This window comes from Malania oleifera, chromosome 2, assembly GCF_029873635.1.
Source record: "Malania oleifera isolate guangnan ecotype guangnan chromosome 2, ASM2987363v1, whole genome shotgun sequence".
In the NCBI taxonomy this organism is placed as follows: Eukaryota; Viridiplantae; Streptophyta; class Magnoliopsida; order Santalales; family Ximeniaceae; genus Malania; species Malania oleifera.
In genome coordinates, this window is record NC_080418.1 from 138,120,967 (window position 1) to 138,146,601 (window position 25,635).

Genomic DNA, 25,635 nt, shown 5'->3' on the forward strand with positions numbered 1-25,635 from the left:
ACAATTAGGACAATATCATGGGCTGACTTTAGTCTTCTTGATAAAGATCCTCAAACTCAACCCAATTTTGTGTTTTTTTGTTGGGGGGGGGGGGGGGGGAGTAATATAAAAAGGAAAACACAAGCTTCAGGGTCATATCCTTGAACATTTACAGAATTTCCCAGAAGAAATTAAGGATAAAAAAAATTACAAAGATTATTAGGAATCCTTACTTACGCTAAAGGCTATATACCTAAGCTTGCAAAAATGAGGCAATCATTACAGGCTAAACTCAAAAAAAGATGTCCAATGGAAATGGGCAAAAGAGGATATGATATATGTAGGAAAAATTAAAAAAGAATTAAAAGATTTTCCTAAATTATGTCATCCAGAAGAAAATGATTTATTAATCATTGAAACTGATGCTTCAGATCTATTTTGGTCAGGAGTATTAAAGCAAAAAATCTTCAGAGTGAAGAATTCATTTGTAGGTATTGTTTAGGAAGCTTTAAAGCTGCTTAAAAGAACTACCACTCAAATGAAAAAGAATACCTCACGGTATTAAAAACAATCAAGAAATTTAGGATATACTTATCCCGGAAAAAAATTATTGTCAGATGTGATAATAAAATTTTTTAATATTTCTTGAAGACTAACATTGCTGGAGACTACAAACAAGAAAGACTTGTTAGGTAATAGCAATGGTTCAACTACTACACATTCAATGTCGAACACATTGATGGTAATAAAAATTGCTTTGCAGATGTTCTAACCAGAGAATTTTCAAATGCAAGGATGAATCAAGACTGAACTCCTGCGGGATAAGCAGTCAACACTAACCCCCTTCGAGATTAAGGGCAATAACAAAAAGGGTAGTTCCCTTATTCTAATCCCCCTTTAAGGGAAAAAGGATAGAAAAATCCAAAGGGTAAAACCTTTGAATAAACTAAACCGGAATTAATGGCAGACAAATTACTATGGACATATCCATAGAAGAAATCAATCTCAGGATTCAACTCCTGGAAAAAGAAATCGAATTATTAAAAATAAGAAGATTGTTAAAAGAAAAGAAAACAAACTCTAATGAAATGCTAGATGAAAAGAAAGAGGCTAGGCAAGAGGCCCAAAAAGAAATTAAGAAGGCCCAAAAAGATGTCCTCGAGACACAACAAGAAAAGGCCGAAAAAAGCGAGGCCCAAATAAAACTAAGCCCAGGCTATGTCAAAGGCTAGTACTACAAAGGGTCAAACCTCTAAATCGGGTATTCAAAGCCCAACGGGCATTTCAGGCCCAACAACTAACAAATACTATGTAGTCTATAATGGACCCTATGCGGGTATCTATACTAGCTAGACCATGGCGGAATAGGCTACTAAGGGAATCAAAGGAATTAAACAAAAATCGTTTAATTCTCTTGAACGTGCTTATCAGGCAGTTGCTACTGAAGGAGCTACGAACTTAAAATTGGTAACACCAGCCAATTTTCTGGAACCAAGAGTTTCATTTGCAACAACCGTTGCAAGAGAAGCTAAAAAGAAGACTTCCGTGGTAAACCTTGGAAGATTTAGCAAAAACGAGTCTAAAAAAGAAGACAAGATTGAGCCAAATATTATTAATTAAGGATTTTATTAAGATGTTTAATATGGAAAAAACTAATGGAATTGAAGTTATGCAAGATCAGCATTATTTCACCACAGATTTAAAGTCCATCTCTCTTTTCAACTTCTTGCAAGGAGCAGATGCAGAATTAATCTACAAATGCTTTTGTTGTGGATTAATTAAGAATATTTATCCAAGTCCTAATTTAAAGGAACTTAGATATTTTCCATAAAATTTCAAGAAAACTATTAAGAATTTCAGAACAAAGGTTCTTAAAGCTTCTGATAGACAAATTTATCTAAGTTTCATCAGTTCTTTCATTGACTGGGACGAGGATAAAGAACTAGTTCCTTACTATCATATTAGTATAGGATTAGCAAGCAACGAAGTCAAGCATCAACCACCTAAAATAATGGCGGAAGAAGAGCTTCAAGAAGAAGGCTTGGACAAACTTCGAGCAAGAATGCTTGGTAAAGTCTACCAAAGCATCAGAAAGATCAACAGCGAGTCCAAGATCAAGATAAATTATTGCACCAGCAACGTGATCTTGACATCTCACTACCCAGGCGCAATAGAAAAAGCTAACATTGAGAAGCTTATCTCCTACGAGATTCCCTTCAACAACAGGATAATAAAGGCATCGCCAGCAACACGGTACTATTATTGCAGCAAAGGAAGAAAATTTGGAGGAAAGGACCACTTGTGCCAATGGTGTCCACAAAAGAAAGAATCCAATAAAAAATTGGGTCCCTCCACTAATAAAGAAGATGCTGCGTCGACCTCAAAAAGCAAGATGGCCGACAAAGGAAAAGAAGTGGCCCCAGCCACTATTAAAGAAGGAGTTGCTGATAGCTCATATGATTCCTCCACTGAGGAAAGTAAGGACGTGGACGACTGAGATCGTTCTGACATGAACTTTAACCCTTAGCCATAGGATCAAATGTAAAGGGCTCGTCCATCCATCTATAAATGGAGACCCTTAGTCCAGAACAAACCATCTCATTCCAACCCCATCTCTTCTATCCTAGAATTCTCTCTACCATCTCCACCTTGTAAAAAAGCCATGCTTGGCTAAATCAAGAAGCTCCCTCAGGGAGCCTATGTAATTTTTATCTTGCTTTCAATAAAAGGACCCCTAGTCCAGTTTATCTTTCTTCAACACCCTTATCTGAGTTCTTGTGAATGTTACCCTAGAAGTTGTGCGTGGTTGCCCGTTAGATCCCGTAAGGCGCGAGGGAGGTGCAGTAAGTGGTCGCGGAGGGTTGTTAACACCGGCTTGGGTAAGCAGAGAAGGTTAAAGATGAAGGAGACTGTAGCAGATCCTGAAAATAAAGGTATGATTACTAAGCCCTTGAGAGGTAGCTTTGATTTATAAAGCATAAGATTTATTTTAAAAGAACTTTAAAATAAAAATGGAGATTAATGAGCTTCGTGCTCAAATAGAAGAATTAAAAGCTCAAGCGAGCTTATACAAGAAAGAAAGAACACAAGTGTTCTCAAGGATCGATAAGATCCAAATAGAAATATTTAGAGCAGATGATGATGCTCTATTTGTTCATCTGTCTAAGACAGAAGAACTTGAACAACTCTGGAATCAATACAGAGAAATAAATGAAAAATATGAAAAATCTATTTTTCAATTACATAAAAAAGAAAAAGAATTAGAAAATGAACTTTTTCTAATCAGATTTAAGGAATTCCATAAAGGATCAACCAATAATGCTAAAAACTAGGATTCATGACTGATCATGGGTTTCTGTGTTCGATATTCATGTCAAACTTCAGAGTAATGGCATGTTCTTCAGAACTGTTAGACATCCCATAAGTCTGTATCCTCTACATATAAGTGGAAAAGAATAACCAAATTCAAATTGAATCGGCCCATTGAAGAACTTGGAATTTTAAAATAATTCTTATGCTTTATAAATCAAGAAGCTCCCTCAGGGAGCCTATGTAATTTTTATCTTGCTTTCAAAAAAAGGACCCTTGGTCCAGTTTATCTTTCAACACCCTTATCTGAGTTCTTGTGAATGTTATCGTGGAAGCTGTGCGTGGTTGCCCATTAGATCCTGTGAGGCACGAGGGAGGTGCAGTAAGTGGTCGCGGAGGGGTGTTAACACCGGCTTGGGTAAGCAGAGGAGGTTGAAGTCGAAGGAGACTGTAGCAGATCCTAAAAGCAAAGGTATGATTACTAAGTTTTTCAATTGATTAAATTTGAATTCGGTTATTCTTTTCCACTTATTTGTAGAGGATACAGACTTATCGGATGTCTAACAGTTTCGAAGAACATGCTATTACTCTGAAGTTCGACAAGAATATCGAACACAGAAACCCATGATCAGTCATGAATCCTAGTTTTTAGGATTACTGGTTGATCCTTTATGGAATTCCTTAAATCTGATTAGAAAAAGTTCATTTTCTAATTCTTTTTCTTTTTTATGTAATTGAAAAATAGATTTTTCATATTTTTCATTTATTTCTCTATATTGATTCCAGAGTTGTTCAAGTTCTTCTGTCTTAGATAGATGAACAAATAGAGCATCATCTTCTGCTCTAAATATTTCTGTTTGGATCTTATCGATCCTTAAGAACACTTGTGTTCTTTCTTTCTTGTATAAGCTCACTTGAGCTTTTAATTCTTCTATTTGAGCATGAAGCTCATTAATCTTCATTTTTATTTAAATTTTTTTTTTTAAAAATAAATCTTATGCTTTATAAATCAAAGCTACCTCTTAGGGGCTTAGCCATCATACCTTTGCTTTCAAGATCTGCTACAGTCTCCTTCATCTTCAACCTTCTCTGCTTAACCAAGCCGGTGTTAATAGCCCTTCGTGACCACTTACTGCACCTCCCTCACGCCTTACGGGATCTAACGGGCAACCACGCACAGCTTCTAGGGTAACATTCATAAGAACTCAGATAAGGGTGTTGAAGAAAGATAAACTGGACCAGGGGTCCTTTTATTGAAAGCAAGATAAAAATTACATAGGCTCCCTGAGGGAGCTTCTTGATTTAGCCAAGCATGGCTTTTTTACAAGGTGGAGATGGTAGAGAGAATTCTAGGATAGAAGAGATGGGGTTGGAATGAGATGGTTTGTTCTTGACTAGGGGTCTCCATTTATAGATGGATGGACGAGCCCTTTACATTTGATCCTATGGCTAAGGAGTAAAGTTGGTGTCGGCATGATCTCATTCGTTCACGTCCTTACTTTCCTCAGTGGAGGAATCATATGAGCTATCGGCGGCTCCTTCTTTAATAGTGGTGGGGGCCACTTCTTTTCCTTTGTTGGCCAGCTTGCCTTTTGAGGTCGACGCAGCATCTTCTTTATTAGTGGAGGGACCCAATTTTTTATTGGATTCTTTCTTTTGTGGACACCATTGGCACAAGTGGTCCTTTCCTCCAAATTTTCTTCCTTCGCTACAATAATGGTACTGCGTTGCTGGTGATGCCTTTATTGTCTCGTTGTTGAAGGGAATCTCGCAGGAGATAAGCTTTTTAACGTCAGCTTTGTCTATTGCGCCTGGGCAGTGAGATGTTAGGACCACGTTGCTGGTGCAATAATTTATCTTGATCTTGGACTTGCTGTTGATCTTTCTAATGCTTTGGTAGAATTTACCAAGCATTCTTGCTCGAAGTTTGTCCAAGTCTTCTTCTTGAAGCTCTTCTTCCGCCATTTTTTCCGGTGGTTGATGCTTGACTTCGTTGCTTGCTAATCCCATACTAATATGGTAGTAAGGAACTAATTCTTTATCCTCGTCCCAGTCAATGAATGAACTGATGAAACTTAGATAAATTTGTCTATCAGAAGCTTTAAGAACCTTTGTTATGTAATTCTTAACAGCTTTCTTGAAATTTTCTGGAAAATATCTAAGTTCCTGTAAATTAGGACTTGGATAAATATTCTTAATTAATCCACAACAAAAGCATTTGTAGATTAATTCTGCATCTGCCCCTTGCAAGAAGTTGAAAAGAGAGATGGACTTTAGATCTGTGGTGAAATAATGCTGATCCTATATAACTTCAATTCCATTAGTTTTTGCCGTATTAAAGATCTTAATAAAATCCTTAATATTAATATTTAGTTCGATCTTGTCTTCTTTTTAAGACTCGGTCTTGCTAAATCTTCCAAGGTTGACCATGGAAGTCTTCTTTTTAGCTTCTCTTGCAATAGTTGCTGCAAATGAAACTCTTGGTTCCAGAAAATTGGCTAGTGTTACCAATTTTAAGTTCGTAGCTCCTTCAGCAGCAACTGCCTGATAAGCACGCTCAAGAGAATTAAACGATTTTTGTTTTATTCCTTTGATTCTTTTAGTAGCCTGTTCCGCCATGGTCCAGCTGGTATAGATACTTGCATAGGGTCCATTATAGACTACATTGTATTTGTTAGTTGTTGGGCCTGAAATGCCCGTTGGGCTTTGAATATTCGATTTAGAGGTTTGACCCTCTGTAGTATTAGCCTTTGACCCATAGTATGTGCTTAGTTTTATTTGGGCCTCGCTTTTTTCGGCCTTTTCCTGTTATGTCTCGAGGACATCTTTTTGGGCCTTCTCAATTTCTTTTTGGGCCTCTTGCCTAGCCTCTTTCTTTTCAGCTAGTGTTTCATTAGAGATTGTTTTCTTTTCTTTTAACAATCTTATTATTTTTAATAATTCGATTTCTTTTTCTAGGAGTTGAATCCTGAGATCGATTTCTTCTACGGACATGTCCATAGTAATTTTTCTGCCGTTAATTCCGGTTTAGTTTATTTAAAGGTTTTACCCTTTGGATTTTTTTTTCCTTTTTCCCTTAAAAGGGGATCAAAATAAGGGAACTACCCCTTTTGTTACTACCCTTAATCCCGAAGGGGGTCAATGTTGACTGCTTATTCTGTAGGAGTTCAGTCTTGATTCGTCCATGCACTTTAAAATTCTCTGGTTAGAACATCTGCAAGGCAATTTTTTTTACCGTCAATGTGTTCGACATCAAACGTGTAGTAGTTGAACCATTGTTGCCACCTAACAAGTCTTCCTTGTTTGTAGTCTCCTGCAATGTTAGTCTTCAAGAAATATCCAAAATTTTTATTATCACATCTGACAATAAATTTTTTCGGGGATAAGTATATAATAAATTTCTTGATTGTTCTTAATACTGCGAGGTATTCTTTTTCATTTGAGGGGTAGTTCTTTTCAGCAGCTTTAAAGCTTCTTGAACAATACGTACAAATGAATTTTTCATTCTGAAGATTTCTTGCTTTTAATACTCCTAACTAAAATAGATGTGAAGCATCAGTTTCAATGATTAATAAATCATTTTCTTCTGGATGATATAATTTAGGAAAATCTTTTAATTCTTTTTTGATTTTTCCTATAGATATATTATATCCTCTTTTGTCCATTTCCATTGGACATCTTTTTTGAGTTTAGCCTGTAATGGTTGCCTCATTTTTGCAAGCTTAGGTATATAACCTTCAGCGTAAGTAAGGATTTGTAATAATCTTTGTAATTGTTTTTTATCCTTAATTTCTTCTTCTCCTTCCCATTCTGATTCGATGGGTTCAAGATTTTCTTTTAATGCAAGATTAAATATTTCTAATCTTTTAGCATTTTCTTTTCTGTTAGGGTACTCATTTGCATAGTGTCCTTCTTCATTGCAGATCCAGCACCTGCAATTCTTTTTACCCTTAGGGCAAAATTGTTGTTTGTTTTTTGTAGCTTTTCTTCCTAAAATACCTTTTCTTGTATTTAGGTTTTTATTTCTGGGTTTTTTTTCTTCTTCCAGTAATACTTCTTATATTTTTTATTATAATTTTTGGAATGTCTTTTCTTTTTTCTACATTTCGTAGTTTTTTCTAGACATCCATATTGTCCTGAAAGTTGTTCCTAAACTGTATCGCAACAAACTGCTGCTTTGTTTATGGATAAGGACATTAACTGTCTCTTATTACATATTTCTACTAGTTCTTCAGTGACTAGTTTTTGTGAAAACCCTAGTCTATCTTTTAGTGTGGCACTATTAGATGCTAGGTATTTTTCTAATGCCGCTTTTCCAACAAATGGTATTTTTCTTATGTAGGCTTTAACATACTGTCGCCAGTCTGCATTGTTCAACTTATAGAAATACTTTTCGTATTCACAGTTGAATTCTTTTATGTAGAAAATATCATGTATCGTCATTTTTGATAATATGTTTTTTGCTTGTTCTTGTTCTTTTATTATGGCTTCTTCACCACTTTCTAAGTAGTTCTCTCCTATAAAGGCCGTGGATAAGGCATTTACTATGATGGATAAGAACTGAGGTCATGTGTGTCCTTCCATAAATCTTTCTAATCCTGCTTGTCCCATTAATTGAGCAGCATTTCCTTCAACCTTATGTTTGGGTAAAGCTAAGATTAGACCTAAGTCATTGATGAGTGTATCATCGGTGTTGATGATTAAACTCATTTCATTGGACCATCTATGGATGAGGTCTCTTTTGTTGGTCGCACAGTCAAGATTTAAGACTGTTGATCCAAATTTCTTATGAGGAATATAGTCTTTTGGAATTCCAGTGCTAACTCCTGATCTCATACTTCCCGTGTAGAGTCTACTTGGGTTGTTGTTTACTATGTGGTGTCCCCTGAAGACTTTTCTATGTCTTCTGGTTCTTCTTGATGAGGTTTCAGGAATGTCCTGTCCTCTCATATCTATATCAGGCTATACTTTCCGATAGTTGCTTCCCTGAGTTTCCATGTGAACTCTGAAGGTTGGTTCTGGTTATGATAAATCAATTGATTCTTTAGAACTGCTTATTGATTCATCATCACTTATTTGAATTGGCATTAAGTTGATGTTGTTCATTCTTTCTACTTCTTGGTCAATTTCATGATCTAGAAGACTAAGGGTTTGGATTACCCAATTTTTATCTTCTAATGCGGGATCGTCCAGCTGATCTTGAAGTCGTTGTTTGTATTTACTCATCTTTTATTTTGAGTGTATACATTTTTTTAAAACTAAGTGGTAGAGGTGGGTCACCTAACCTGCTATAGTTTTTGGTTTCTGGAGTTTTTACTCCTGAAAATCCTTGACTTATTGGTGTTTTACCTTTGTCAATGGGGATTTTCTCATTTTTCAAGGCTTCAATTATCTTTTGGATTGTGATAGCTGATTGTTTTTCAGTATTATCTATGATAATTTGCTCTAAGTTTGAGATTTTATCATTGATTTTCTAAAATTCTTCAGTTAAACCTTCTTGTAGAAGATTAAACCTATCTATAATAGCTAAGTCTGTTGATTGTCGCTTCATGTTTTACTATCAATTTCTTTTACAATGTGTAAAATTTCATTGACTTTATCTTCTAGGATTTTAACCCTAGTTTCAAGATTATCTATTTCAAGATTATCTTTGATTTTATTGAGTTGGTGATTAATTTCACTTAACTCTTTTATCTTATCTTTTGAAGTCTCAGATTTATTTTTGTTTTTATCTTCAAAAAAAATTTTAATTTCATTTTTCAAACCTAAAATTTGATTTTCTAGGTCTGTTTTTATATTACTCCCCCCCCCCCCTTTTAAAATTGGGTTGAGTTTGAGGATCTTTATCAAGAAGACTGAAAGTCAGCCCATGATATTGTCCTAATTGTTCTAGTAACGGTGTATGTACACCATTAACTTCATTTAGATTATTTAGCATATGAACGCATGCTTCAATCTTTCTATTAGACCCAAAAGCGTATGTTTTATCTACGTTTGGTCCTTGTTGATTTATATTTTAAATATTTTCTTTATAATATATGTGAGGATTTTTGAGTACTTCTTAACTCATCCTTTTAATTCCATTCTAAGATTATCAATCTTATTTGAAATTTTTTTTAAACTTTGGTTTCTTTTGAATCCTAAGTTTTTTGTTCCTGAAGATTCACCTACATGTAATCTATCACTTTTTATTCTCATGCTAGTAGAACCTAACAGAGGTTTTCTTGATAAGTCGAGTGACCATGTGTCAACCAACGAATCAATTTCATTCTTAGATATCTCGTGTACCATTCCTATGTCTTCAAAAATATCTTCAATTTCAATATTTTTGGATTTTTTGTATCCCATACTGTGATGAGAATTAGTTAATGCATATCCAACCAAATAGGTGATTGAATATGGTTTATCACCTGGTTCCATCAGGTTTTTTCTTTCAAACTTGTGTGCAAAACTCAGTGTTTTGTTTAAGTTCTTTGTGTCTAATGGTATTCCCATTTTTGGAAATATAGAGAAACTTAGCTTGCCATAAGCCAAATTTCCTTGGATTGCTCCTAAGACATAGTCTTTCCTATCAATGATTCTATCATCGATTAAGGCTGCTTTAATTGGTGAATTAATTCCTAATTGAAAACAACTTTTAATTAGAATTTTAATTCCTCCAATATGTATGTACTTGATTGTTTGCCTGATTTTAGGTTTAACTTTCTCAAGTTTGTCTCTCATATCCTTTTTTCTGATTAAGGGGATATTACATCTACCTTGACTATTTTGTATGTCTAAGGTGAATTCTTTTGTTGATACTCCGAGGAGTACGTGATTTTCTCTTTTAATTAAAGGATTTGTTATCTTACTTAAGCTTGAAGGTGTGTTAAAAATATCACTTTCTTTCATCTTAAGTTTTGTTGCACCTAATTTTGATCTGGTAGTTTTGTAGAGAGCATTGTTGTGCGTATATTCTGTACTGTGATTTGTAGGTTTTGGAACTCAGTTCGCTGTTTAGGGGCCTTAGAATTCGGGATTTGCTATTTGGGGAAAAGGTAGGGGGAATTTTGGTTCACGGTCTTGTGTGTGTTTTGGCTACTCATTTGGGGGGGATCTAAAGGGAAAAACTATGGGTTTTTCATTATTACAGTTTTGGGAAAAGGGGGTGACGGGCTGCATCCCTAGTTTTGTTGAAAACCGAGGGTATATGTTGATTTATATTGTGTTATTAGGATGGTCGTGCCTTGACTTGTTTAAATTGTATTTGTTTGGAAAACCATGATTTAGATTACCAAAATGGGTGTGGTTTGTTTGGTTATATGAGCATGCATGTGTGTGTGATATGTTGAAATGCTAGTAGGAACACGGTTTCGAAATTGTTCCAGGTACTGAGAGTGTCCGGCTATATATCCGAGGGCGTGTGTTTCATCATCTGCCATGTAGGCAAGAGTGTTCGGCTCTATATCCAAGGGGGTGAGCCTATTTCGGCAGATCAGACCAAAGGGTGTGGATCCACCAGTTAGTGCCGGTACGATGCCATGGGAGTCAGGGACTAGCCATGTGCCGATGGCGCCGTGTTCGCGGGTTGGCTACCAGCCAACGCCGTATGTCACAGGCTGGCTTTGGGCCGAAGGGTGTGACGACACTGGGATTGCTGATCATGTGTTTGTGTGCGTGTATGCACTGTGTAAAATTAGTACTAGACTGCATTTAACTACGTGTATGTTGCATCATGATAACACTCAAATGCCACACACTGATATAACCTATGTTCTTCCTTACTGAGAGGTGTCTCACCCCTGCTGTACGTACATTTTCATAGGTCCTTTGAGTAACCGGAACTAGCGTTCTGGTGTAGGGAGCGTAGCGGCCGGTGTACTGCGGTTAGCGCTTGGGTAAGTGCTATGACTGTGTTTGATGGGTTGCCAGGATGTGTTGGGCACCCATTTGTACATTTTCGATAGAGCCATGTTCTGCTCTTGTATAGACTCTGGTATAGTACTGCATATGTATGTATAGAATGACCTTTTTCTGCTGTGTATATGATTGTGTTTGGATGGGTTTAGGGTGCCTAGGAACCGCACGGGGTCGGACCCTCATCCTTTGTGCTGTATCTATGGATGATTTGTTTGATACAAGGACAAGTTAGATCCTATTTTCACCCCGGGTCCCATTTCTAGGTTCGGGGCATGACAGTCCCATTTCCATTTGGGAATGAAAACTGGCTGCAACTAACCAGCCAGCCTCTAGTGCTTAGCCTTAACTTGTTGGCACGTCAAACTCTACCGCACAAATTCTGCTATTTCCCTCTTCATGCCACTCCACCAGAAATACTCCTATAGATCCCTATACATTTTCATACTTCCAGGATGAATAGTATATAGAGATCCATGTGCCTCCTCTAAAATCGTCCTCCTGATACTATCATCTGCAGGCACACATAATCTGGTGTGAAATCTCAAAGCCCCATTGTCAAAAAATGCTGAATTCTTCTCCCTGACCATCCTATATTCTGGCTATCACTTCTTCCAATTCTGGATCATTCCCCTGAGCGGCTTTAATCCTTTCATAAAGTGTAAGCTGTATAACTGGACTAGCAATAAGCACATGAGGATCATCTGCTACTAATTCAATGTCGAGCTTTCCAAGTCCATCTAAATTGGGTGCTGAACTAATGTTGTTAGCTATGCTATATCTTCTGATTTACGGCTCAAAGCATCAGCCACCACATTTTTTTTACCTGGGTGGTAACTGATGGTGCAGTCATAATCCTTGATGAGTTCTAACCACCTTCTCTGGCGCATATTCAACTCTTTCTATGTAAAGAAATACTTTAGGCTTTTGTGATCAGAAAATATTTCACACCTCACCATATAAGTAATGTCTCCAGATCTTCAGTGCATGTACAACGACAGCCAATCCAGATCGTGAGTAGGATAGTTCTTTTCATATTCTTTTAACTATTTGTACGCATATGCCACCACCTTACCATGCTGCATTAGTACACAACCAAACCCCCTTTCAAAGACGCGTCACTGTAAATCACATATCTATCATCTCCTGATGGAATTGTTAGTACTGGTGCAGTGATAAGCCACTGCTTTAATTCCTGGAAACTCTGCTCGCATTCTTTATCCCACACAAACCTGGCATTTTTCCTAGTCAACAATGTGAGAGGCCCTGACAAAGCTGAAAACCCCTCAACAAACCGACGGTAATAACCCGCCAGTCCCAAGAAACTTCTGATTTCCTGTACTTTCTTTGGCCTGACCCAATTCACTACTGCATCGATCTTGTTGGGATCTACTAAAATACCGTCTCCTAAAATCACGGGCGTAAAAATGCAACTTTATCAAGCCAGAACTCACACTTGCTAAACTTGGCATAGAGTTTCTCTTCCCTGAGTGTCTGCAGAACCTGTCTCAAATGCATCTCACGATCCTCAGAATTTCTCGAGTACACCAGTATATCATCAATAAAAACTACTACAAATTGATCCAGATACTGGTGAAAAATTCTATTCATCAAGTCCATGAACACAGTTGGGGCATTCGTCAAACCAAACGGCATAACGAGGAATTCGTAATGCCCATATATGGTCCTAAAGGCTGTCTTTGCAACGTTCTCTGCTTTTACTCTCACCTGATAATAACCTAATCTGAGGTCAATCTTGGAATACACCCATGTACCTTGGAGCTAGTCAAACAAATCGTCAATACAGGGTAGAGGATATTTATTCTTAATAGTAACCTTGTTGATTTTCCTATAATCAATACACATCCTCATAGTCCTGTTTTTCTTCTTCACGAACAATACTAGAGCTTCCCATGGCGATACACTGGGTCGTATAAATCCCTTATCCAATAAGTCTTGCAATTGATTCTTCAATTCTCCTAATTTAGCTGGAGCCATATGATAAGGAACCTTAGAGATCAGCTTTGTCCTTGGAGGTAAATCTATGAGAAAATTCACCTTGCGTTCGGGAGGCAACCCTGGTAGGTCTTATGGAAAAACATTTAGAAATTCTCGTACAATTGGGGTACTATTACTGTTTCCATTTCTATCCCTTTTTATTATTTAAATACCCTTATTCTTCGGGTCATTACATGAGGTCTGGGATATTTAAACCCCAAATTTTCCCTTTCTCTCATTTCTTCAACCCTTTCTCGAATACTCTATCCCTTTTCTCTTCTCTCTCCCCTCTTCTTCCTTCCCTATCCTTCTTCAAGCATTCTCAGAAACCCTAGGGTTCCTGAGATCTTCTTCCTTCTCATTGCAACTCACCCATCTAAAACCCTAGATTCCTCACTCATTTCTTCTCTCTCTCTCTCTCTCTGAATCCTCTGAAATTGAAGCCTCTTGAAACTTTTGAAAACCCTAGTTTAGGTTTTCAATTTTCTACGACTCAGTCCCTTTACTCATGACCCCCCTTTGAGGCTCTACTCTCTCTACCACTCCTAAAGGCTCAAAGCCATCCCAATTTCTAAATGGATTTGAGACCCCCTCGAGCTTCTTGAATCTTCGATTCCTAAAACCCTAGAGTTTCATGTCGAGGCTTGATCTTATTACCTAGGGGAGGCTCGTTCAGGTTGAAGATAGAAAGATAAGTGCTCTAAACTCAACCCCCTCCTTTTACTTTTTGTGATCTTATGATCTGTGCGTGTGTGATCTCTGTGTGAGCGTGATCTGAATATTGTGATGATATTTTGAAAGTCATTGTCCTGGTTCTGTGATGATCTAATTGTTGAAGTCCTCATTTGGTGATTTGTTGTGTTCATGTTCTAAGTGTTGATGCTTGAATCTATTAGATCTAGGATTTCTGGTTCGAAGGTTAGGGTTTAGGGATGAGCTTGACTCATCTGAACCCTAACTCGTTGAGTGGTTACGGGGTTGACTCATCCGAGTCAACCCCGTGGACTCATGTGGACTTAATTACGCCTCAAGTGGGCCTAGTGAGCTCTGATACATGTCGAATTTGGGCTTTAAATGATGGGCTCAAAGTTTAAAAACACTGGGTGGGCTTTGGGATTTTAAATGAGTGTGGGCTTGTCATTTTAAAACATCTGCGCTCTGGTTTTTAAAAAAAAAAAATTTGGGCTTGGGTTTTAAAAATGTTATTGGGCTCGAGTTTCAAAAACATGTTGGGCTTGGTTTTAAAATATGTGGGCTCCATAAATAAATGCGCTTGGTTTTTTTTTTTTTCAAGAAAAATGATCTTCTGGTTTCTCGGGATTAGAGATTGCGACGATAGAAATTTTTGCAAATCTCCCCATCTTTCAAATATGTCCCAAGATATTTCTTTCAGGGCCTCACGAGTGCAAACCTTCACTAATAGCTGGGGGGCTTCACAACTCCAACTGCTCACCTTCACTCACAGTCTTTGGGGCCTCTACGCGCATCTTTACCCCCTATCATTCACACACTTTAAATCACGCCCAGCTAGGCAACAACCTTATTGTTGTTCTTTTTAACACACTTCCTCTCACCTCCTTCCTTCTTAGATAACACAGCCACCTTCACGGTAGCCACACCTTCAACACTACAGGCAACCTTCACATATAACCACGCCTTAACCATTTCAAATTTCAACAAGTTTTCTTAAAAACTCTCAATTATTCCTATGACAGGGTCTTCATTTTCCAAACAAGTTCCTAACGTGAATGTGGCACCGGAGGTCCCATCCTACCCTAATGTCCTTGGCTCATTCCAATTTTCATCCCAGCTCCAAAGTGATATGCTGAGGAATGAAATGGTAATGGCCACAATGTCTGATTCAGATGTAGCTACCTAGGCACTCTCTCTCGGTGCTCAGGCAGTCACCTCGACTTCTTACTTAACTCGTCGTTTGTAGAGGCGGAACCACATCATGACCCTCCTCAAAAATGAAATTAACTTGTTGCGGCTGAAATACTAAGAAGAACAACAAAAAATGAAAGACTTAAAGCAAGAAAATAAAATGCTGAAACGGTAGGTCGAGAAGTTAAGAAGAATGGTGGATACTTACTCCAGCGATCTTGGGCCTAGAATGGCTGGGCTAGAGAAAAGCCAGGAGGATTTCTAGCAGGGGCACACACAGTTCAAAACTATGGTGCATGGAAAAGGCTAGGCTTCTCGCTTCTCAACTTGAAAGGGGAGGTGAAGAGGCATTAAAGGGATGAAAAAAGCTATACAGAAACACTATACAACGAGACAATTGTAAATGAATGATGCTATGTATGTATGTATGTATGTTACTATATGTCTATATGATATATACAAGGCGTGCATGATATATATGTAAGCATGTGTATGCTTTTTTTTAGGTAGTGGTTAATTGGTAATGTGTATGCTTTTTTTTAGGTAGTGGTTAATTGGTAATATTGAATCACAATGGGTGGAAAGTGGCTTGCATCAAGTGTGATAATCTGAGCCGAAGTGGATACACTGACTTGAGTTGAAACTTCCTTAGAATAGCTTGCTACGAATGTAGGAATTCTAGCCATAGCGGGTTCACTGACTCGAGCCAAAACTTCCTCAAAATGGCTTGCTCCTGATGTAGGAATCCGAGCCATAGCAGGTTCACTGACTCGAGCCAACAATTTCCTCCAAATGGCTTGCTGCAGAAGTAAAAATATGAGTCGTAGTAGGTTCACTGACTCAAACTAAAAATTCCTTAAAATGGCTTGCTGAGGATGTAGAAATCTGACTCGTAACGAGTTCACTGACCAGAACCAAAACTTCCTCAAAATTTCTTCTCACCTCCTTCATTCTTTAGATAGCATAGCAACCTTCATAGTAGCCACACCTTCAACACTACAGGCAACCTCCACGTACAACCACAACCCATATCTGGCCACCCTTTGTCACGGCAACCATGCCTTAACCACTTCAAATTTCAATAACTTTTCTTAAAAACTCTCAATTGTTCCCATGGCAAGGTCTTCATTTTCCAAACAAGTTCTTAGCTCGGGTCGGTGAAACTACTACGACTCATATTTCTACATCCGTAGCAAGCCATTTTGAGGAATTTTTGCCTCAAGTTAGTGAACCCACTATGACTCAGTTTTTTACATCCGCAACAAGACATTTGGAGAAAATTGTTGGCTCGGGTCAATGACCCCGCTATAACTCAGATTCCTACATCCGTAGCAAGTCATTTTGATGAAGTTTTGGGTCAGGTCAGTGAACCTGGTACGACTAGTATTCCTACATTCACAGCAAGCCATTCTAAAGAAGTTTTGACTCGGGTCAGTGTACCCTCTATAGCTCGAATTATCACACCCGTTGCAAGCCACTTTCCACCCATTATGATTCCATATTACTCATTAACCACTACCTCTAAAAAAAAGCATATACATGCTTACATATACATCATGCATGCCTCGTATATATCATATAGACATATAATAACATACATACATACATAGCATCATTCGTTTACATTTGTATCGTTGTATAGTGATTCTGTATAGTTCTTTTCATCCCTTTCATGCCTCTTCACCTCCCCTTTCAAGTTGAGAAACGAGAAGCTTGGCCTTTTCCATGCACCATAGTTTTGAGTCATTTGTGCTCACACTGGAAATCCTCTCGGCTTTTCTCCAGCCCAGCTATTCTAGGCCCGAGATCACTATAGTAAGTGTCCACCATTCTTCTCAGCTCCTCGACCTCCCGTTTCAGCATTTTATTTTCTTGCTTTAAATCTTTCATTTTTTTTTTGTTGTTCTTGGTATTTCTTCTGCAAGAGGTTAATTTCACTTTCGAGGAGGGTCATGATGTGGTTCCAGCTCTGCAAACGATGAGTTAAGTGAGATGTCTAGGCGATTTCCTGAGCACCGAGAGAGAGTGCTTGGGTAGCTACACCTGAATCGGACATCGTGGCCATTATCGTTTCATTCCTCAGCATATCACTTTGGAACTAGGGTGAAAATTGGAATGAGCAAAGGATATTAGGGCAGGATGGCACCTCCGGTGCCGCATTTAGTTTAGGAACTTGTTTGGAAAATGAAGACCCTGCCATGGGAATGATTGAGAGTTTTTAAGAAAAGTTGTTGAAATTCGAAATGGTTAAGGCGTGGTTACAGTGAAAGAGGGTGGCTGGAGATGGGTTGTGGTTGTACGTGGAGGTTTCCTGTAATGTTAAAGGTGTGGCTACCGTGAAGGTGACTGTTTTATCTAAGAAGGAAGGAGGTGAGAGGAAGTGAGTTAAAAAGAGCGACAATAAGGTTGTTGCCCAGCTGGGTGTGATTTAAAGTGTGTGAATGATAGGGGTAAAGATGCGCGTAGAGGCCCAAGAGACTGTGAGTGAAGGTGAGTTGTGGGCGTTGTGAAGCCCCCCAGCTATTAGTGAAGGTCTACACTTATGAGGTCGTGAAAGAAATATCTTAGGACAAATTTGAAAGATGGGGAGATTTCCAAAAATTTTTGCCGTCGCAATCTCTAATCCCGATAAACCAGAAGATCATTTTTCTTGAAAAAAAAAAAACCAAGCACATTTATTTCCGGAGCCCACATGTTTTAAAACCAAGCCAAACATGTTTTTAAAACCAAGCCCAACACGTCTTTCAAACTCGAGCCCAATAACGTTTTTAAAACCCGAGCACAAAAACTTTTTTTAAAAAAACAGGAGCCTAGATGTTTTAAAACGACAAGCCCACACTCGTTTAAAATCCCAAAGCCCACCAAATGTTTTTAAACTCTAAGCCCATCATTTAAAGCCCGAATCCGACACATGTCAGAGCTCACCAGGCCCACTCGAGGCGTAATTGAGTCCACACGAGTCCACAGGGTCGACTCGGGCTAGTCAATCCCGTAACCACTCGACGAGTTAGGGATCAAATGAGTCAAACTCATCCTTGAACCCTAACCTTCGAACCAAAAACCCTAGATCTAACAGATTCAAGCATCAACACTCGAAACAGGAACACAACAAATCACCAAAGGGGGACTTCAACAATTAGATCATCACAGAGCCAGGACAACTACGTTCAAATCATCATCACAATATTCATATCACATACTTATAGATCATATGATCACAAAAAGTGCTTGGGAAGCTGCACCTGTATCGGACATTGTGACTATTGCCATTTCATTCCTCATCATATCACTTTGACTAAGCATTTTTCAAAAATTAAATCTACATACAAGTTCTATGGTGTTTTCAAGGGCAACACTTGATATATTGAGAGGTTTTACCCAAACATAGGGTAGTTTGTATTGTTGGCTATAATCACCACAGTTTGTCTTAAATTTGATAGTTGATGGTTTCTGTAGTATTGTATCATATATATATATGTACTTCCGTCCATTTGCATTGCCTTTCTTAGCTTTGCAACCTTTTCTAGATATCTATCTGGTCTAAATCTTTTATTGAGTATACGCCCTATACATCCTATGTCTAATATGCCTAAGCATTCTATTTTCCAGTATTTTACTTATATAATACATTGTAGTTTAATACTTGAAAATTCTTTGTTTATATTACATATTTATGTCTTTTCTACAGGTATATCTTTTGTAGGTTCTTCTGATTCTTCTTCTATCTTATCTTTTCCTTTAACCATTCTTTTTAATTTTTCTATGTTAGTCTGCATTAGCCTTTGGCTATCTTCTAAATTGAGAATTTTTCTTTCTAAGATTCTTATTTTAACTTTGTCTATTTTTTCTAGTGTTTCATCTATCATGGCTATACTTAGTTTTTTTGCCTAATGTTTTTTCTGTACATGCTATGCATCCCTTTTTATAACACTTCGAGCACTTTGCTCTTTTGTCTTGTGCGGGATACCACGTGCATATATAACACTGTTATTGTCTGATCCTTGTTTTAATAACCAATTATGGTCACACTGTTCTATATTCATAAAGTCTAATTCATCTAAGAAGTCCATTTCATTCTCTAGGTCTCCTGTTGGTTGACTTTGTCTTCCATGTTCTACTAGTCACTTTGTTATAAAACTTTCTATAAATTCTTCTCCTTCACTGTCCATTTGAATAGCAATTTGCTTCTTTTGTAAATTTGTCTAGCTCACATTCTTGCCCTGCTAATTCTTCGGGGTCATATTTTTGGGGTTTTATAAGCTTAATACCTTTTGCTCCTAATAACTTAGAGGCATCATCTATTTTTAATTTGTATTATGCACTTGCGTCAGATAATAGTTTTCCTATGGCTCCTACGCAAATGACTGGGTTGTTACTATCTTTAAATTCTTCATAATTTTGGGTCTGTATACCTATTTTAGCACCAATGAACCTTGAAAATTCAAGAGATTGTAGGGCTAAGTAAGAAATCAAAGAGATGAATATTGGTAATAAGCACAAAAGACAAATGCTAAATTTAATTACTAGTAGTGAATCAGATGTTTCTGAAACTGCATCATTTTCAGAATGAGAAGATGAATTTATTAATGAAATTCAAACAAGCTCTGAAACTTCAAATGGTGATGTGTCTACTGAACAATCATGTCAAGAAGATATTGGATTGTGTATGTGCAATAAATGCTCAAAGTCATTTAATGTAATTTCAAAAGAAAATGAAGTTATTTTCGAAATAATCGAACATATTTGTGATCCTGAAATAAAAAATAAATATCTACTTCAATTAAAAAATTTTTTGGAAAAAGGATAAAACTCCAAAAATTAACAAAGGTTATGATATTAACGAAATCATTGATAGATACAAAAATAAAGAATTCAAATAAAAAAAGGAACCAAGTATTCAAGATCTACAAAGAGAAATAAATCAAACTAAAGAAGAAATTAAAACAATCAAAGAACAAAATGAAAAATTTAAGTAGAAAATGTTTCAATTGCAATCAAGAATAGATAATATAGATACAAAAGGAAAATCAAATATTGAAGAAATTATTAATTCATATGATGAAGAAGAATTTCAATTTCAAATTAACCAAGAGAGAGAAATATTTTTTGGATATTTATCAAAAATTAATATTCATAAATGGTATTCTGAAGTCAAGATTGTAATTAATAAAACATTTGTTCTTAAGGCTCGCGCCTTGATCTGAACTGTATTCAAGAAGGTCTTATACCTACTCATTATTACGAAAAGACAAAAATGCAATTATACAGTGCAACTAATTCAACCTTAAATATTTAATATAAAATATCAAATGTTCATATTTGTAATCAAGAAATCTGTCTCAAAACAACATTTGTACTTGTCAAAAATATGCAACAAGAAATCATTCTTGGAACACCATTCTTCACAATGATATACCCATTCAAGGTAGATGAGGTTGGCATTCACACTTCAATCGGTGGCCAAAATATTTCATTTGAATTCATAGATAAAATGCAAGAAAAAGAAGTCAATACATTGAAAGATTTGGCTATTAGTTGAATTAATCTTATTCAAAATAAAAGAAAACATATAAAATCTTTATCAAGAGAAATTTATCATAAGAAAATAGAAGAACAAATCCAAAATCTAGAAATCAAATCTCAAATTGATTTATTCAAAGAAAAACTTGAAAAAGAAGTTTGTTCGAACATATCAAATGCCTTCTGGAATAGGAAAAAGCATTCTGTCAAATTACTTTATACAAAAGATTTTACAGAAGATAAAATACCTACAAAAGGAAGACCTATTCAAATGAACAAAGAATTGCTTGAATATTGCAAAAAAGAAATACAAGATTTACTTAATTAGAAATTAATCTGAAAAAGTAGATCTCCTTGGAGTTGTGCAGCTTTCCATGTTTAGAATCAAGCTAAGATAGAAAGAGGGGCACCGAGACTTGCCATAAACTACAAACCATTAAATAAGGCATTGCAATGGATTAGATACGCAATACCTAACAAAAAAGATTTACTCAATAGACTAAATACAACTTTAATATACTCAAAATTTGACATGAAGTTAGGTTTCTGGACCGAGATCAAGATCAACGGTTCGTTTTGAATCTTGACTGTTAGCAGAATCTGGGTCCCCTGAGTCTTCCAACTGCTTGATCATTTTGATTAATTGAGCCTTCATTTTTCTTGACTTTGAAGATTTTGATTTTCTTGAAGAGGAGACTAAAATGGTGTCATCGTCTTCGAGGACTTTTAATTTATCATTTGATTTTAATAGAGAACCTTGAGAAATTGGAGATTGATTAATTTGTTGGATGAGCAATGAGCGAACTTGTCCTTCAGGTAAAGTAAATTTTTCCCACCAACGAACCTTGAAAATTCTTCTTACAGTTTTTGAAAAACATAAAGTACTTTTTCTAGAGAAACAAAAATGTAATCCCAGCAAAAAATCCAAGTAATTCCAAAGTTTGAACAAAATTGTAGGAGCTTGAAAGAAGGGTCAGATTGGTCCTGAGGTAAAATGGAATTCTTTTGAAACAAATCATGATCATCTTGAATATTTTTTGGGAAAATTTCTTTTTCAGGATCAAACTTTTTAAACCATTTGAGAAACCAAGTTGGGAAAGTTTTGCAAATTTTTGGGTCAAAATGCATAAACCAAGAATGAGAATAATTGCGTAAGAAGAATACGTTTGACCAAGCGTCAATATAATCTTTGTAGTCATAGGATTGTGGAATAAAAACCCCTTTAAAATGTTTTGAATTTCTTGGATGAGATCCCCATTCAAAGGGAGAAATAATTTTGAAGATTTTGAATTTTGAAAAGTTAATTTTAGTATAATCTTGAAGATCGTAATTATGATCGATTATGACCGAATTAGTTTCTACTAGAATTAATTTGTAAAACTTCCTATTCTTTAATGGGTTGGGAGTGTCAAAATAGCACCTAGTGACGAAATAGTTCTTGATTACTTCAAAGGGAGTGGAATCATCCCATTCGGGTTCAATAGGAATGAGATCTTTGAAGCTTTTTGGAAAATATCTTTTCGGAACAGATACCTTTTGAGTTTGGGCCAAGAAGGATTGAGCCTGATTCTCCATAACATCTTTAAAAGAAGGAACTTGAGCAGCTTGAGGCCTTAAAAGATGATTGAACCTATTATGAATAGGAATTTCTTTCAAAGGTTGGGTTTTTGAGTCTTTTGAAGATTGAGGTTTTGAATAAAGGTCTTTAGCTGTGATTCTTGGCATTTTGACCTGTCAAAAAAACCCTTGTAAGGAAATCTGGAATTGAATTTGAAACCCTTTTGATAAATTCTATTTGAAAGTCAAATACAGACAATATTGCTTGTCATCTTACAAATATTTGTTTTGAAACCATATTTTTAACATCCTTTTCAATAATGTTTTTAGCATGCACAATCAATTCCTAGCAAAAACTCTTTGTTGAATAAATCATCTTGAAATTTTTGAATACATAATACTATTGATAAAATTACCTTTTTGATGGTTGAATAATTGACTTGAGGTCTTGATCATGGTCCTGAATGAAACCTTACTAAAGTTTTTTTTGAATCGACTCTTTGTTTAAGAATACCCCCAAATCCAACATCAGAGACATCAGTTTCAACAATCATAAAAGCTTTAGGATCTAGGAGACTAAGACAGTGAAGGGTTTTAACTAAAGCTTTAACCTTGATAACAATTTGAGTACACTTATTAGACTATGCAGGAGGGTTTTTCCTGAGTCTTTTAAATAGTGGTTTGACTAAAATCCTGATATTTGGAATGAAGTCTGCAACATAGTTGAGACATCCTAAAATCCTTTGCAATTGATTTTTATCTTTGATTTCATTAGGAAATTTATCTGCAAATTCTAATGATCTCTGTATTGGAGTGATTATATTTTAATAAATCTGATGACCTAAAAATTTGACATTAGTTTGAAATAACTTAATTTTTGGTTGAGATGTTAGGGAGAATTGGGCCTCATTGCCTTGAAAAGTATTTTGAGGTAACATATCGTTTGTTTCTTCAAATAAAGGACTTCGAGGTGTTGGTTTTTTGTAATAAGTCCTTTGGCTTTGACTCTTCCAATTTTTGATTTTATTAATCTCAAAGTCTTCTTTTTTTCTAAAATTTGATACCAAAGTATTTATAACTTCTTCTTTTGATAGCATATTAATCTTTAAATTCGTAGTTTTATTGATAAGTTCATCAATTTTTTGACTAAGTAATTCATTTTGCTTTTCAAATTTAAAATCCTTCAATCTTTTATCTAAAGTATTGATTGGAATTGTTTCATGATCAATTTCATTAAGATTATAAAATTCCCACTCTCCCCCAGCTTGAATCTCATTCCATAGAAGTTTCTTGGGATGTGATACAAGTGATTGTCTATTATAATTTGCTTGAAGCAAGATTGTTTCACCTTTTTCACTAGTTTGAAGAGAGTTTGGAAGAATTGTTGAAGTTGTAGCTTTGTAATAAACTTGATAAATCATTTCAAGATTAGAACTTCTTGAATCCATATCATATCCTTTAGTTTGAATATCAAGAGTTAAAAGCTTGTATAATGATTTATCTTTAAGATTTGCTCTTATATTTGGATAACATTCAAAATATATTGGACCTTCAACAATGTTTGATTCTAACATTCCTAATAAGGAATCATTGAATTCATGAGGTCTAGCATCACGAAAAACAACACAGTTTGGTTTGTTTAATCTTGCTCTAGTGAGAGGGAATAGCCCTACTTGAACCATCTCAATATGAATTCTATCATATTTAGATCTAAGGGACTCTAGATCTTCTAAATCTAAAAGTCTCTTTTGTTGTCTTGCTTCAGTTGTAACTAATGAAATTGATTTATTAATGACTTTAATGAAATATTCTTCATTGCTTTCTGTTGATCCTTTTTGTTTGATAATTTGACTTTCAGATTTGGACATTTTCCAAATTTTATTTGAATCTTGATTTGGTATATCTTTACCATTCCAATTTGCTAACCTTTTTTCAATTTTTCCTAGAGAGACCTGTAATTCTTTCTTATCTGATCTTTTACTTGAATTTGTCGATTCATCTTGTTTTATCTTAACTTCTTTTAATAACTTTCCTGTATGCATAATACTTTAAACCAATTCATCCATCTTCTTTCTAAATTTTTCTAGTCTTGCAGGTTTACTCTCAACTAACCGAGAACACCACCGAGACCACCCTAAACGATCTCCAGGCTTGGCGGGCTGACCATCGGATTTTTACTGGTTGACCAACGTCTAGTGAAATTAAACATGCAATTTTCAAAATTTTTTTGAAAGATCAATGAATAAAACTTGGCTCTACCATTTTCACACAAGATCGCTATTAAAAGAGGAATGTTGTTAACAACATGAATCTGCTATAATATTTCTTAAACATAAATTTCTGATGTATAGGATCAGTCAAAGATTGCAAGTATAGAGCATACTTAAAATATTAAACACAAAGCTTTAAATTTTATTGAAAGCTTACTTGTAATACATATGATAGAATTCCTAAGACAGAAGAGAAGGAGAGAAGAGAGAGAAGAGGAATTCAGGTCGAGCTCAAGGCATCTTAGGTTTACTCTAAGAGAAACCCTTGAATTGGTGCAAGTTACAATGAAGCTTAAAACCCTTATTTATACAACAAAAGGCTCGGACTTAAAACATTTTGGAATCCAGGGAATTAGTGCGGGTACACAATGGGCCCCATCGACCACTAAAATCAGCAAACAGATCCATACAGATAGACGAGCATATGCAAACAAACAAAATGAAGAAAAGCTGATAACGACATAAAAAATTACAAAGCTAGCCGAAAGGTGGACAGTTGGAAAAGCACTCAACTCACAATCACTCGAAGTACAATAATTAAATTACAAGCTGGGCCAAGTGGTTACTAGCAAAAATTTTTGAAGGAGGCTTGTGGTGGATGTGAAATCATGTCTAAAGCTTTTGAATAAAAGACATGATGGCCTGTCAGTTCTTGAAGGGTGGCCGAAGCCTTTGAAGTAGTAGCCGTAGTTTTGACTTGAGAGCAAAGAGTTATTTCTTTTTCTTTGTCTTTCCCCTTGAAGAGATAGTTCTTGGATCATCTAGAAGTATTTGATAAAAATCTAAACCGAGATCAAGATTAACGGTTCTGTTTGAATCTTGACTGTTAGAAGAATCTGAGTCTAATGAATCTTGGCTCTGATAGCATAATGTAACGCCCCAAACCCTTAAACCCGGGTCCGGCTCGTTATACCGGATAAAATCCTTGATAATCCATAATTAATATAACATATGCAGCGGAAAACATAAACAAGATCTCCATATAACACAATACCAGAGTTTACTAATTTCTATCTATAATCCAAAGTATCCATCCAACACCTGCATTCCCATATATACATACATTTCCAAAAGCATTTTAGTATTTTCACAACCATCCTATTCTCAACAGGATTAAAACATAAAAACTTAAAACATAAATATTTACATTCCCCCAAAGTGTTTTGAAAATATACCCTTTCTCTTTAAGTCCCTCAAAATGCTAAATACCCTTGAGCTCCCT

The 25,635-nt window shown here is 36.0% G+C and overlaps 1 long non-coding RNA gene across 2 annotated transcripts; it reads left to right on the forward strand.

Moving 5' to 3' along the window:
* Positions 1-211: 211 nt before the first annotated feature.
* Positions 212-24,447, forward strand: LOC131148951 (uncharacterized). Of its 2 annotated transcripts, none has more exons than XR_009135096.1 (3): positions 212-2,912; positions 3,624-3,760; positions 11,093-11,311. It is a non-coding gene; the product is annotated as an uncharacterized LOC131148951 (long non-coding RNA). The 2 variants fall into 2 exon arrangements; XR_009135095.1 differs by lacking the exon at positions 11,093-11,311 and adding an exon at positions 24,239-24,447 and having other exon boundaries at positions 945-2,912.
* Positions 24,448-25,635: the final 1,188 nt, after the last annotated feature.